This window comes from Chiroxiphia lanceolata, chromosome 13, assembly GCF_009829145.1.
Source record: "Chiroxiphia lanceolata isolate bChiLan1 chromosome 13, bChiLan1.pri, whole genome shotgun sequence".
Taxonomy (NCBI): domain Eukaryota; kingdom Metazoa; phylum Chordata; class Aves; order Passeriformes; family Pipridae; genus Chiroxiphia; species Chiroxiphia lanceolata.
The window spans coordinates 8,433,259-8,448,513 of NC_045649.1; the positions used below are offsets into that span (position 1 = coordinate 8,433,259).

At 50.6% G+C, this 15,255-nt stretch overlaps 1 protein-coding gene across 2 annotated transcripts in view; it reads right to left on the minus strand.

Annotated features, from left to right (window-relative positions):
- ANKRD11 (ankyrin repeat domain 11) overlaps positions 1 to 13,628 on the minus strand; it is a 134,706-nt gene extending 121,078 nt beyond the window's left edge. Inside the window, exon 1 of one of the 2 annotated variants that reach the window (XM_032701222.1) lies at positions 13,537 to 13,628. The gene's annotated coding sequence lies outside the window, so the exon portion shown is untranslated. Of the gene's footprint in view, positions 1 to 6,726; positions 6,746 to 13,536 lie in introns of those variants that run through there. The other variant, XM_032701223.1, reaches the window with a different exon arrangement.
- Positions 13,629 to 15,255: the final 1,627 nt, after the last annotated feature.

Genomic DNA, 15,255 nt, shown 5'->3' on the forward strand with positions numbered 1-15,255 from the left:
CCAAGTCAACCCAGGGGGCATGAAAACGACAGTTTGGCTTTCTAATGCTTTATCTGCAATTAACACTTTTCTATGACTTCTGATAAAGTAAAGCACGAGCTGCCATCTGAACCCAAATGCAAGTAAGTGAACCCTAAAAATAGCATGGAATCATGGAATGGTTTGGGTTGGAAGGACTTGAACCATATCATGCACCTCTGCCTTCATTCCCACACAATGCTGTTCCTGTGATACTGGAAATACCAACTCAACTTCAGCTCCAAAAATTGCTTCCTAATATTTTCTCATGCTATTCCATATTTTAACAGCTCTCACATAAAATGCCTTCAGATTATAAAGCAGTTGGTTACAAACACTCGGTTTTCAGGTAGCTGAAGTTAAGCAAAAACAAAATAAAATGCATATAAACATATGAATTACAGAAAGTGTTTGTAATTTCACAAATTGCCAGGAATTCTGACTGTCTCATCTTTAGTTTAGATCTTTAGAGTCCTATCTTCAGAGTTTAGAGACAGCACTGCCAGAACGTAGAAGGCATCACCTACCCCTCTGCAGAGGTAAATTTGGGTATCCCAAACATGTCACTGAGCAACACAAATGCTCAATTTGGAGCATTTATGGAATAACGGGTAGAAAAAAAGAGGAAAAATAAAAATAATGGAGGAAAAATGCAAAAAGTCTATACAAGACCCAAAGTCCATACACGATCCAAAAGTCCAGAGCAGAGCCTAGCCATTTTTCAGACTTTTATTAAAATTCGCTGTTGTGAAGCACATTTGCCCCTTGTGAATAGCAAAAGAGCACCAACATCACACAGTGAAAGACATACAGAGGGGGCCAGAGGTGAACGGGGTTCCTCCATACCCACAGCACACACAGAACTGAGCTTATACACCTCAAAAACAGCTCATTTCTAATACAGTGTTCACAGAAGGCAAAATTACTCAAATCTGGTGTGTAGGTCTAAGGAAAATCAAGCTTTGCTTCAGCCCTGCCTCCCCTCCCAAGCCCTTCCTCCTCCAAATGCCTTAAATAGGATGTTACACTACTTGTTTATACGCCATTACAGAAAGACATGCTGGGTTTCTTCATCCTGCATTACAGAACAAAATGTTACCCAATTCCTTCTGTAAAGCACCAAGAAATAACTGTGAGACCATATGCATGGGGAAGCATCCACGTGCTGGAGTAATCTGGCCTTACATAACCGGCCATGGGCATCTGACCACAACCAGCAGCAAAGAAAGGGTCAAAAACCAATCTAAAACCCGGCTAAAAATTCATTTTGAGGGTTCTCATTCAGGAGACAAACAAAATTCATGCTTTATACAATTTGAGGTGAGGTTTCTGCCATGAAAATACACAGAGCAGAGAATCCTGGGTGGTTGGTTTTCTCTCCTTGAGCTCATCCCCAAAGCAAGAATGAATCATTTGCTAATTGGTGAGTTCAGTTTGAACCAATGCCACCGTGATTCTTATCTCAGTAGCTGGAAGGCAGCTCCTTCCAAGGATTCAACGAGCTAGTGGACATGGACAAAGGCAGAGATCATTCTCAGTGCATCCTAAAATGTCAGGAATCTGAGCACTGATAATCACAGAATCCATTGGCCAATGTGGCCACAGGTCTACTGCCCTGGACCTGTGGCCACATTGTGGCTAGTACAGGCCAGGGTGCCACTGGTCTTCTGGGTCACATCGATGGGACAGTCACCAGGAACACAGCACCTCTGCCAGACATGCCACTGCTGCCCTTGCAAGGGAGGCATCTCCTGCCCTGGGATCCCTCTGCAATTAAGGTCAGGCCAGTGGCTGCTGCTGCTCCGGAACCGCCGCTGCCATCAGAGACCCAGGGTAGAAGGAGTCATCACCGTGGTGCAGCGATTCCGGAGATGTCTCATCACTTGGCTGCGGCTGGGAGGGAGGTGGAGAGAGCGAGAAGGTCCCTCCTGAACCTCCTTTTCCCCAGGCTGAGCCCCCACAGCTCCCTCAGCTGCTCCCAGTGCTCCAGACCCTTCCCCAGCTCCGTTCTCTTCTCTGGACAGGTTGTGTTGGGCTCAGCTCAGAACACCAGCCTCGGACAAGGCAGTCAAAAACAGAAGGTGCAAAACAGACACAAAATCCACAGACAACAAATGTAATAAAATCCATCTTCACCCCCTTTCCACCTGCTGGCAGCCAAAAGCAAATGCAAAAGCACAGACACATTACTATGAAAAGCAAGTCAACTTCTTGCACAAGGATAAGGATAACAAATGTTTCACTGCTCTGTTTCAAACGTTTCAGATCTTAAACTGAGCCAAGGAAAGAGCGTTACCAGTTAAGCTATTCCAGCAAATGAAATGAAAATTGAAAATCAAGTCTAACTGCCATTAAATTTAAATATATCTCAATTCCACAATCACAGGACATAGTTCTTATGACAAAACTTCTGCAGAAGGAAAAAGCACCCTTGATAAGTCTGGATATTAAGCTGAGGTACCACGGGCATCTCACGGTTTATCTAAATGAAGTGTCTCCTGCAAACAGCCCTGGTTCCTCCCGTGGAAGCTGCAGCATGATTAACAGAGGTCCATTAGAGAGGCAATCCATAACCTGGCTCCTGTGAGGAGTCCTTGCCACATCCGTCTGCGTTTCCATGGCAACCAGGCAGGAAAATATAAAGCAAATTACAGTTAAATGAAAATTATTCTCCATGACAATATATGTTAATGCGGGAACATTTGCGAGGCCATTCCAGATAAAATGTTTACATTCACACATGTGTTTACAAAAATAAATAAAAGGCAGCTGGAGCAGCTAATGGGTCATCCAAAGAAAGAGATCAGAGTCTTTTCCCCCCCCAAGTTTTAATGTATTCAGAATAAAATTCTTCAAGATGAGAGAATGGGAAACAACCCACCCTACCCAAGGTATGTGCCCATTTCTATAAAAAAAAAATTTCTTTAAGGAACAGCTTCTCAGAGGATCTCAAATGCACTTTTTGAATGTTGTGACCCTTTAATTTTCCTAGTTCAAACAAAGGGCACATTTATACCTCCCTATCTCAGTAGAAAATGGTTTAAAGGAGGGGTTAAGTTTATAGAGATCTGATTGAAACTGGAATAGTGACTTATTTTAATCAGTTATAACTCACTGAAAACTGGGAAGTGCTTTATACTTCAGAATTTGGAGTGGTGACTCCACAGCTAGGAGAACTTTATACCCCTCCACAGGTCACTGAAATGCTTTTAGAAAAGGCCACAATTAAGGCTGTACAAGGTGATACTACTTTCCCACTGTCATCACTTCACCTGAACAGCCTCTTTTTAGGGAATATATCTCAGTTTTTGAACATTTTAGGGAGCATGAGGGAAGTTAATTGGAATGAGACTCATCAAGATGCAGTCACTTGGTTATTTTTTTAACTCCCTTGGCTCATACTCCAAAGAAAAGTCCAAAGAAAGAAAGGTTATAAAGTGACTTACAGTCTCTGCCACTGAAGTGCCACGTTTTAAGAAGAGTTTAAAATACTGCCCTGGAAAACAGCCCCCCCTCAGCTGCCTTGCACGGCTGCCCTGCCAAGTTCCTTTCCCATGGAAATGCTCTGCCTGTTCCACAAGTAACACAGGTGCAGGTTTCTTAGGAAGCCCCAGAAAGAGCACAAGGCACTTTTTGAAGCTGTTTGGGAGAGCTGGGAGCACAGAGAAGGGCATTCACTGCGCTGGCACATCTGAGCCCTCTCCGTGCACGCTCCCACTGACCTCTGCATCTGCCTCCTGCCTCCGCCTACGGAACAATGCTTGGATCAGGAGGATCGTAACTTTTTATGACAGTGGGAAAACTGCAATCTTCTCCACGAGTTCACTCCACCCTGCACATAAAACTGCTCATAGGTTCAACCATAAAGCAAACTCCCTCCTTTGAAGTTCCACTCGGAGCCCCGCGCACGTTGTAAAGCTGAGCTGGAACAAGGCGGCGCATTAAGGTTTTACATAACCAGCCTCGTGGAAAGCATCGCTCCCGAATCATCCCCAGCCACTGTTGACAAAAGCAAGTCAGGTCAGGGAGTATCTGGGTAACGAAACTCCTCACAGGTGAGCTCAGGTTACCCACAAACAGCAGAGTCACACACCACCCGATATATTCCAGCCGTGCTCCACTTTCCCTGAGGATCATTTGCTGCAGAGCCCACAGCAGCATTCCCATTATCATTCCAGCTCATTTAGTCACTGATCCATGGCTCCTTCCACCTTTCCCTCCATAGGACATGGAGGATATCACCAAATAGGGCTGGAAGGGACCTCTGGAGATCACCCAGTCCAAACCTCCTGACAAGGTAGGGGGACCTGGAGTAGGTGACACAGGAATGTGTCTGGGTGGGTTTGGAATATCTCCAGAGAGAAAGACTCCACACCTTCTGTTCCAGAGCTCTGCCACCCTTCATGGAAAGAAGTTCTTCTTCATACTGAGGTGGAACTTCTTGTGGTTTAATTTATGTACCTCCATACAAGGCACAGAAAACAGCAACAAACATCAGACTAATAAACAGAACTAAACCCTGCCATTCAAAGCCCAGCAGCAGTTGCTAGGATCCTCTGCAAACCTCGCTAATTGCTGGGATTGGGTTTCCAGGGAAGCTCCTCGCTGCAGTGGTGGAGGGGCTGAATGTTGTTTTCACAAAAGAACTTGTAAAACCCCAGGCTGCACGTCTGCAACAGCCAGGATTTATATTCCAGGCACAAATCAGATTATGCTCCACACACTGTGCTCACAAGGCTCTGAGCAGGTGAATCCCACCAGGCCGAGAGGCCTTCCCGGACACCCAGGCTCCAGGGTAGGATTTCCCTGTGCTCCCTGATGGGCTCCCCATCCCGTTGCAGGGCACTGCCTGACTGTGTCAAATGCCTCCACATCAGAGAAGTAATTTTCCCTATAAACGTAAGCAAATGCACACTAACATGGAGTCAGATTCCCAGGAAAACCAGGCCTCCTGCAGCTTTCCTGCAGGGAAAAGGGCAGGAGATTCAGGGACACCAGGCTGCTGGGCAGCACTACTGGTAACCTCATGGAAGAGCCCTGTCGAGCAAATACAGGATGAATCCATAATACAGGAGAGATTCCAAGAGCAGATCCAAGCAGAAACAGTTAAGTGGTAAGGGAGACGCAGGAGAGGGAAGGAGCTGCTCCCTGTAAGTGCACAGCACAGCATCCCTAACATCCCTGCCAGCAATACCCATGCCCATGGATCCTTCACTTCAACACAGGTTCACTCCTTTCCCAAGTACTTTCCTGCCACCATGGAAAAAGAAGGCCCAGCTCTCCAGAAGGAGAGGAAGACGCAGGATGATCTCAGAGAGAAGGAGAAAGGCAGGAACAGACAGGAGGGAACATCAAAAGGCAGACAGGCTAAAATTAGAGACAAGAATCCTGCATGAGGAGGACCAAGGCAAGTGCAGAACCTCCATCAGATGAGGCTCCTGGGAAGGGGGAGGGATGGCCAGGAGGGAGAGGAAATATCCTGGTGGGTGAAGCAGGGGAAGCTTACAGACAGAGCACGCTGCAGAAGGAAATTAAATCCAGTGCTTAAGACTACAACCTCTAGCTCCCTAACCAAGGAGCACACTCAGCACACCAGGAAAGAGCCACAGAGTTGCCTCCTCGTCTGATCCCTTCCCCCCTGGATGAAGGATAACTCAAAGGAATTCAGCTCTCACCACAGAACCAGTTTAACACCCCAGTGCCAGCACTGATCACAGGGGAAGGGAATTGAATTCACTGCCCTCACCCACAACAGAGCAGCTGAGTAACACAGGCACCTCAGATCCCCGTCAGAGAGCCAGAAACCTTCTGGGCTGCTGGAAAAATGGAAAACAGCAAACAGCTCAGAGCCCGGGAGAGCCACCACACAGGACCCCGATACGTGCCGGGACAGGCCACAGCAAGGAGGGAGGTTGGAGAACACAGAGCCCTTATCAGGGAGCCTAATTCCAAAAACCAGCATGTTCCCCATGTCCTTCTGAGTTGGTGGGACAAGAAACCACCCAAACATTCAAGGAGAACAGGTTTTCACCTTCAAACCTGTGCACTCAACCCTTGGACTGCTCAAAAGGTGAAGTTCTAGACACAAAATCCCCAGACTTGCTCATTACAGCCCACGGTCCAGCTCAGATAAATGGATCTGCCTATGCTGAGCTGCAAGATGAAACCAAGGAGCTTGGGGTGAGCAGCAGCCAAACACTGTAACCAGAGCACCCTGGGGTATTTAAACCCCCAGAGCACAGCCAAGAGCAGGATGTCTGTGTGTCCCCCCACTCACACATCCCCTTCCCTGCATTACCTACATCTCTTTCCAGCTTTGCCACGGCTAATCCCATCCATCCATCCAAAGATATATGGATATATTTATAGGCAGACTTAATCTCCAGTCCACCCCAGGCCTGACGCAATCGCAGGACGCCAGTCGGCGCAGCAAGAGCTGTGTTGTCATTACGACAACGCTGACATTTCACAATCTGCAACAACCACCCTCCTGCAGAACGTGGAAAACACCAGTCCCAGAGTGTAAAGTCTATCCCAAAGATTACTCCTTCCCAAGGGATCCGGTCACTGCCACAGTCAGCAGGATCTCAGCCCTGCCACCTCCTCCCTGTAGCAGCTATCAGGAGACCATTCCCAACGGAGAACTTCTTGGAACTTTATCTTGGCTGCTCCTGGACCTCGCCAGTCTGCAGAAACCCAGCTACTTACCAGTCATTTGGAGCTCCTGGTACAACTTGTTTACACAGTGCAGGTCACAGGATCGGCTGGAAGGTGTAAGCAGGATACAGTTTTTATGGCTCTGAACTCCTGCCCAGATAAGCCGATAAGGCTGCGCTGGGGGCGGGGAGCACTTTCATGTGTGCGTGAGTCGAAAGGAAGAGGCACCATGAACTGCAGTCAAGCAGTTGGTGCTTAATAATGAAGCTTCCATTCACCTCTAAAGCTATTTAATGCCTTTTTTCACAGTTCCTAATTACACATCCTTTCATTTCACATCCAGATATTGAGGGCAGCGCTGTATTTCCAAGCCCAGCTCTCCAGCCTCCGGCTGCAAAGCCTTTAGGGACACACTGCCTCCAGATCATGGTGAATTTTTTAGAGGGTAACATCTCCCTTCTCGACTCTCTCTCTCTCTCTCTGATTCTTCCCCGTGCCTGTGACACAGTTTTAGCAGCTTTATGTTGCTCTAAAGGTAAATTATGCTAGACCTTTTTTATCCTGCAAAGCTGTCGGTGTCTTAAAAATAAATTACAGAGCCAGCTTCCTCCAGCGTTTGCTTCCCTTCCCTGCCCTGACTTCCCCCACCCTGTAACCACCCTTTCATGACACCCTGCACACACCCACGTCCTCAGTGAGCACCTGGAGCCCATCACCCAAACAAGGACCACCTTAACGTTGCTTTCAGAGCAAATCCAACACAGCACAAGAGGAAAGGAGATGCCTTCTCCCCGGAAAAGCATTAGTCCCCTCACACACAGCTGAGACAAAGCTGCTTTTACACACAGTACAAAGTTTTCTACCCTTTCCATTCTCAAAGTCCATGAATTTCATTACATGGTATTTCAGTCACACGCAAACCCAGCACCAACACAGACACACTTGCACTTAACAGCAAAATAAATATTTCAGTGTTTCCACAAGATATCCAGTGTTGTAACCTTTGGTTTCCGAATCCAAACGCAACATACAATCAATACCCTGCTCCTGCCACTGCAGTAATTCACAGTGGAAGGTTTATTTTAAAAACACGCATCGACTAAGTTTGGTTTTCTTCGAGCAGGGGAAGAAAGGCTGCCTCCAGATTTGGAGAGGATAAATAATTCAATGCCTGAATGCCAAGGGCAGTGCTGCACACATCCATATGGCAGGGACAATGCAGACAGTAATATATGCTGCACATCACCGCCCTGACAGTGCCTTCAACCCTGACCTAGAAAAAAACATCACTTTCTCCCAGCTCCAGCAGCCAATTCCCTCCCTGTCACCACCACCCGCCTCGCTGAGTTACGGTGGGGAAGTGTCTCCCAATCCCTCAGCCTGCCCAGGCTGCAATTCCAGCCTCTGCTCACAGCAGCTACACAGACACGAGCAGCATGACTTACTCACATGGTGAACTCCAGAGATGAGAATTAACCCGAGGATAGAGGGGTTCAGGAGTAGTGCTCTCTGGCAGCTCACGCCTTCCCAGGACCAACACTGAGAGAAGCAGGAAAAACCAGGCCTGGCGAGATGCCGGCAGTGCCCGAAGGGAGGAGGAGCAGAGAGAGAGGGGAGGCTGTTCATGCAGAGAGCCAGCATCCACCACCCACCTGAACCCCTGCACGGGGGGCTGCTGAGACACAGGGCTCCCATGCCATCCTCAAGGGACTCAGGAACACATGGATCATGCTGGATGGACACAGGACCAGACAGATCCCATTGCGACTGACACAGGACCACACAGATCATGTTGGAGAGGCGCAGGACCACAAAGATGATATTGGATAGACATAAGACCATACAGACCTTGTTGGACTGATACAGGACCACACAATCCCACTGGATAGACACAGGGCCAGTTGGATGGACACTGGACCACACAGAAGAGGGAAGAGGCAACTCACCAGGGAAACCACACCTCCACAACCCTCATGGCCATCTAGCCACATTCACTTCACACTCTCAAAACGAACCATTCAGGCACCATCCTGCCCCACTGTCCTATTTTGGTGATTTCATAATTTCACTACATCCTACAACTCAAAGAAAACATTAGAATCAAGAGGAAGAATTATGGAGCCCAAAATACCCGATATAATTAACTGCACCTTCTAACATGATTATTTCCCTTCCTGACCCCAATTACTCCTTCAGTTTATTAAAGAGAACTCAAATACAGAGCAATGTTAACACGCCAAAGAGTCACACAAACAGAAAAAAAAGTCTGAGGGTGCCATTACAAACAGAGTTAATGGAACTCCATGATTGGAAATGGATCTTGAAAGCTGTCAGATCAAAGCAAGATCTTCCTCATGTAAGGGCTGCATTACCCTCAGAGCCACGGCGCTAATACCATCTATAAAAATATTTTGCTCAAATAAGTGAAGAACAGCAGCGTTTCATCTGTCAAAAGGTGCAAGGCTTTTATGGGATTAGCCATTCCACATGCAGCATAAAAATTAGAGCAGATTTTTAAAAGCCCCCAGCTCAGCTGATGGAGACTCCACAGCCCAACGTGCACCCGCTTCCTCCACACGCACTCCAGGCCGAGCAGATTTTTTCACTCCTATTAGCATTTAAGCTTCTTTTTACCTTTTTTTTTTCAGCCCCTCGTAAAAGATTACAAATTGGCATCACCTATAAGCAGCCCCAGCTGAAGCAGCACCACCCAGACTCAGAGAAATTAATATTTTTAAATACCCAACAGTTGCATGAGAAAATCCACCAGAAAACACCAGTTCTCACACGGGAAAGCTTGAAAATTGGAGCGGAATACACTCAAAACCAGCCTCCAGAGCACGGGCACTGACAGCTTCCCACCCCCCTTACCAGCAGGATTCCAAAGGCAGCGTTTTGCCCAGACTTTTAAGGCTGCACAAACCTGCTTAGGACGCTTGTGATTTCAAATAATTGCCTACACAAGCTTTCCCTTACCATTGCTGGGAGTATTTTTTATGGCCGTGCATCGGTGGCACACAAATTACGTAACACTTGGCTGAGAACCCTCCGAAAAAGCAGCTCCGTGCCGCTAATCCCTCACGCAGGAAGGAGGAAAATATTTAAAAGCTGCATACAAATCATTCCTGTGAGTGTCGTGCAGACTGGTTTAAATTAGATGGGGGTAAAAATATATGTGAGCTGATCACGAAACCCTGGAATCTTTGCTATGGAGACACCAGTTTCTCTCTGCAGCCTTTTACAACCGAAATGCAGGGAATTCTCCCCGGCGATGGAGGGAGCACACAAGCACCTTTACTAGAGCTCATCAAGGAAATACGAGGAGAATAACAACCCCCATGTAAATATTTTCCAGTATTATTTGCTTTGCTGTACTGAAAAGCAGCAGTACCTGCCACTACTTGCTCTGGGTCTACCACCATCAAATCTTAATACCCAGGAGGAATTTCAATCTGTAAGGCAACTGCTGAGCCTGAAATTCAGGTATAGGGCAGGAAGAGGGGCAGGAAGAGGTGCAGACCTCCTAAGAAAGCCATCACTCCATAATTTTACAAAATGTAATTAACCAGCTCTGGCCCTGCGTGTTTCCTTCCCTCAGAGAAGGATTTCTTCACCGAGTAATTAGTCTGTCCCAGTTAAGACTCGAGTCACCACACAACATATTTTCCCCAAAACAAAGCCACATGCACTATTTAAAAAAAAAATACTGCCATTTCCTCACAGTCACTTCAGTCTCTTCCTAGTTTTTGCCTTAGTCACTGCCTGGATCTAAAACTCAGTGAAACACTACTATGGGAGCCTCTAAAACCCCAGGTTTATTCCCACACTGGAGACGCTTCATCATTCCACAGCATTGCTTCCTTTTAATTCATAGAAAAGCAGGAGGTAAGAAAAAAAACAGTCTTAGTACTTCAAACACATGTCCAAAAGCCACAACATAAAGACAAAGAGGGCAGATTAAACACTGTAAAGACACACTCGTCGGGAACCTTCCTTTGAAGTATCTGCAGGAAACACTGTCATCACGCAGCCATGTTACAATTACACAGTTAAAATAATCAGCACCAGTTGTAAGTAGCCCATCTGGTTCCCTGGAAAGGGAACACTGCTGGTACAGTATTGATTAACATGACGAGTCTCACTGACCCCAGAGAAATACATTTGTCTGCTCTGCTGAGCAGCGGAAGAACGCGGCACGACACCACGACAGGCTTCGCTTTGTTCATGGGCATTTTGGGGGACTTAGTCCACTAAAACTTGAGTAGAAAATAAAATAATCTTACCAGGTTGGCTACTACACACGAAGGAAGAAATTAAGACAAAGGCGTTTTGCTTTGGGGCTTTTTGGGTTTTTTTTTAGTTTCCTTCCCCCCATCCAAACCCAACCCAAAGTGGACAATCTGCAGGTTTAAGTCTGAGAAAATGCTGTTGCAACATCATGAAAACAAAAAGCAGCCCATTAAAAAAAAAAAAATTCACCCTGAGCCATGTTTTTTTATGAAATGGAGAGACAGACAAGAGTTCATTTCTAAAAGCAGAAGCAGAACTGAACAGCAGAACCAATTGTGGAACACGAAATGCAACATCTCCAGTTTCCAGGCAGCCGCAGCAGCCGGCGCTGACATGGCCGGGGATTCTCAGCCACTATTTACAGCAGGAATAAGGCAAGTACAGTTTGGAATGAGGGCTCTCTGCGCTCCAGGCCCAGCGTGTTGTTCTCTGCACAGGCAGCTCAGTTTGCAGGAGTTTCACAAACCAGCCCTCGCTGTGACTCAGCTGAGCCTGGGGGTGCCGCAGGCCCCAGCTTGCCCACCCAGGCTCACAGCAAGCCCTGCTCCAGGCTGGATGTGCCTCGGCAGGTCCGATACCTCCCGTGGGACTGACGAGTTCTCCTGGAAGCAGAGACCCGGAGCCTGGAAACCGCTGAGCTCCACAAACCCGGCACACCTGGGGCAGCACAGACACGGCTTTGGGGACGGACCCTGACCAGCTCACCCAGAGCCCCAGCGGGCACAGACCACTCCCGAGCCTGATCCTGCACTGCTAAGTGCTTCCCACAGAGAGAAAGCAGGTCACACAGCAGCAGGGCAGCATTTGGTGCTCTAAGGAAACACTCTCCCAGAGTTTCCCCACTGAGGCACAGAACTGGGTGTACGTCTTGCTCCACATCACCTTCCAACCCCTTCCACCACCCCACAACCATCTGAGACTGCTCCAACCCAGAATCCACCAGAAAATCCAGCCTGTAAAAACGCCAACGTTTTCCCTTTTTAAGCTAATCAAGCCAAATATTGAGTTCCTGGTAGGGCACACACAAAGAATGTGCTGGTGCCGTTTGGAAACATGTGAGAGTTAATCTCCTTTTCCCTCTCCAGGACTCCATGGAGTGGTTTTCCCCCACAGAAAAAGGAAATAATTGCAGTGGTTATATAAAAATGTTCCATTTTATGAACAAAACAAAAAAGGAGAAATACACCAAATTCCAAGTTCCTTAAATTTATACAGATTTCAGGAAAGCACAGGGCCACTAGAGCTGTTTTCACCTAAAAATCTTTGCCTACAGAAGGATAAAAGTGGTGTATCCCCCATTTCAGAAGCCATCTCAGGAGGCAATTTTGCTTCAAGAGCTGCCTGGAATTCGCTCTCTGCCTATAGAGCCGTGTCCCCAGCGGTGAGAGAGCACTTTGTGTACAAAACCAGGAGGGGGGAGGGACCCTTTCCTGCAACTGGATACCAAAACAGATCCCCAAGGCTGGGGGAAGAAGCCAAGCCGTAAACACACGGCCCCTGTGCCTCAATGAAGGGCCCGTTTGGAGCCGCACACCCGGACAGCTGCTCCCTCTGGGAAAGGGCAGAGGGCACCGAGGGCTCGGCTCAGCGCGGCTCCCCCCGAGCGCATTTGCCTTTCTAAACATGAATCCATCCCCGGGCTGGGGGAGGCTCGTCCTGGGCTGCAGCTGTTTGAGGGTGGGAGCCTTTTTTTTTTTCCCCTCTCTTCCTTTTTTCTAAGGGGCAAAGGTGTCGAGCGGCCCCTCCCCGGCACACAAAGGCTCCTCGGAGGAGAGAAACAGGGAGCGATTTAAAGATTAAACCGGGGACTAAACCAGACCGGCGGGGCTCGGAGCTCGGGCCCTGCGCAGCACGGACAGGGCTAACGCCTACCCGAGATGATGAAATGGGAAACGGAAATTACCATTTCAGACAACTTTTGGTATTGTTCCTCCCAGCGCAACGCTCACCCCGAAATACGCTTCCCCCCCCCCCCCCCCCCGCCCCGCACCTCTGCGAAAAAAAACACACCCCCCCCGAAAAAAAAAGGGGGCGGGAGGGGGGCCGGGACGGCGGGCTCGACACGGTCCCCTGTGATCCTCCCACGGCTCCCCACGAGCCTCCGCACCCCGAAACACCGACCAGCCGCCGGGGTCTCTCTGCAGCCCCCCCAAACCACCCCCCGCCCACTCCTCTCCCCCCAGCTTCCTGCAGCCCCCTCCCACCCCCGCCCCCCCCCAGGTGTCCCCCCAACAGTCGCCCAGCCACCCAAAGAGCCGCTCACCTCCTTCGTCACCCCCAAAAAAACGCACATCCTCTTCCCACCCTCGCTGCGGCGCTTCCTCCCGTCCCCGCGACCCCCCGCCGGATGCCCTCGACCGCCGCTGACGGTACACCCCTGACCCGCTGCCGGCGCCCCTGGTGCCCCCACTTCGACCCCAATCCCCTCGACTCTCCCCTCCCCCCATTCCCGGTGCCCTGTCCCGTCCCCTCCCCGGCCGCGCAGCCCCTCTCCGGGACACGCTCGCTCCCTCGTCCCCAGTGCCCTCCGGTGTCCCTCCCCCGCTCCCCCACCGCCCCTCTGGCACTTACCGGCGCTGAGCGCTGAGCGGGCCGAGGGCAGCCCCGCGGCGGAGCGAGGCCCGCGGCTCGGGCGGCCCCGCCGCACGGAGGGGGCGCGGTGCGGGCGGTTCTGGGGCGGTTCGGGGGGTTCGGTCCCGCTCCGGCCCTAGCGCGGGGGGCGCGCGCCGTGGCGGCTCCGGGCCGCGCGCTCCATCCCCCGCGCGCCGCTAAGACGGCGCCGCTCATTGGCCCGATGAGACGCCGCCGCCCATTGGCGGGCGCGGGGATTGGGGGGGTAGAACCGCAACGGCCCCCCCGCCCCGCAGCGCGCGGGGAGCGATGGGAGCGCGGCGCGCGCGACGTGTCCCCGCGGCGCCACCGCCCATTGGCTGCGAACGCCGGGCGGCACTTCCGGGGCAGGGCCACGGGAGAGGGAGGGGCCCGGGGACCCCCCGGGATCGGGAACGGGAACGGGAATGGGATTGGGGACGGAAATGGAAACAGGATCGGGAATGGGAACGGGATTGGGAATGGGAACGGGATTGGGAATGGGAACGGGATCGGGAATGGGAACGGGATCGGGAATGGGAACGGGATCAGGATTGGGAATGGGAACAGGATCGAAAATGGGAGTGGGACGGGGACGCGCAGCGGGAGTGGAATCGGAATCGGGTCGGAACAGGCCCCCCAGGGCCATGTGGGCTGTGCCGGCCCCAGGAGTGTCCCGGGTTTGTTCAGCCTGGAGCGGGCACTCGCGGTGTGCCGTGATCGCTGTGGGCACCGACGTACCCAAAAATCAGTGTCGGGGCAAAGGGCCAGGCTGGGAAACGCGCCAGGGCGTGCTGGGGCACCTCTGCTCCCCGGGGGGCTTTCCCCGGGCCGGGGGGCACAGGGAGGTGGGACGGGACACTTGACAGAGGGCAGAGTTAGATGGGATATTGGGAAGGAATTCTGGGCTGTGAGGGTGGTGAGGCCCTGGCACAGGTTGCCCAGAGAAGCTGTGGCTGCCCCATCCCTGGAAGTGTCCAAGGCCAGGTTGGACGGGGCTTGGAGCAACTTGGTCTAGTGGAAGGTGTCCGTGCCTATGGCAGGGGGTGGAACGAGATGAGCTTTAAGGTCCCTTCCAACCCAAACCATTCCACGATTCCATGACTGCAGTGTGTCTCTGTTTTGTACCACACATCTGCCAGAGCCCCCCACTGTCACCAGGTAAGCCAAGTTCCCAGGGAGGAATCCCATGCATGGAGCAGATCCTGGAGGCTAGAGGGCCCTGGTGTGGAGGCAGCACCAGCACAGCTGTCACTGTCACTATATGTTGGGGCTCAAGAAGGGAGACCTCTGCCCTGACCTCACCCAGAACTGTCCTGGGTTTTAACCCCCTTGTGCCAGGAGCGGGGCCCAGGTCCACAATGGATTTTTTGGCATGTGCAGTGTCACCTCGAGTCACTTGGCAACCCCAGGGACTGTGCTCCTGTGCTGGAGGTGCCAGAGTCCCCCAGGAAGAGAATTCCCTGTGCTGGGCTCAGCAGGGAGGAAAGAGTGGCTCAGGAGCTTGTGTCCAGCTCTGCTGTTAAATAACAGCAGGAGGGAGGTTTATTCTGAGCCTGTTAAGCTGGTCCTGTGTTCCACTTAGGCTTAGTCTTTTTATCTCTACCCATCTTCCTCCTCTGTAAGACCTACTAAACCAGTCAAAAGAAAGGGTGTTGGGATTTTTGGCTTCCTTTCCATTACGCTTCTTGTCAGACCTCC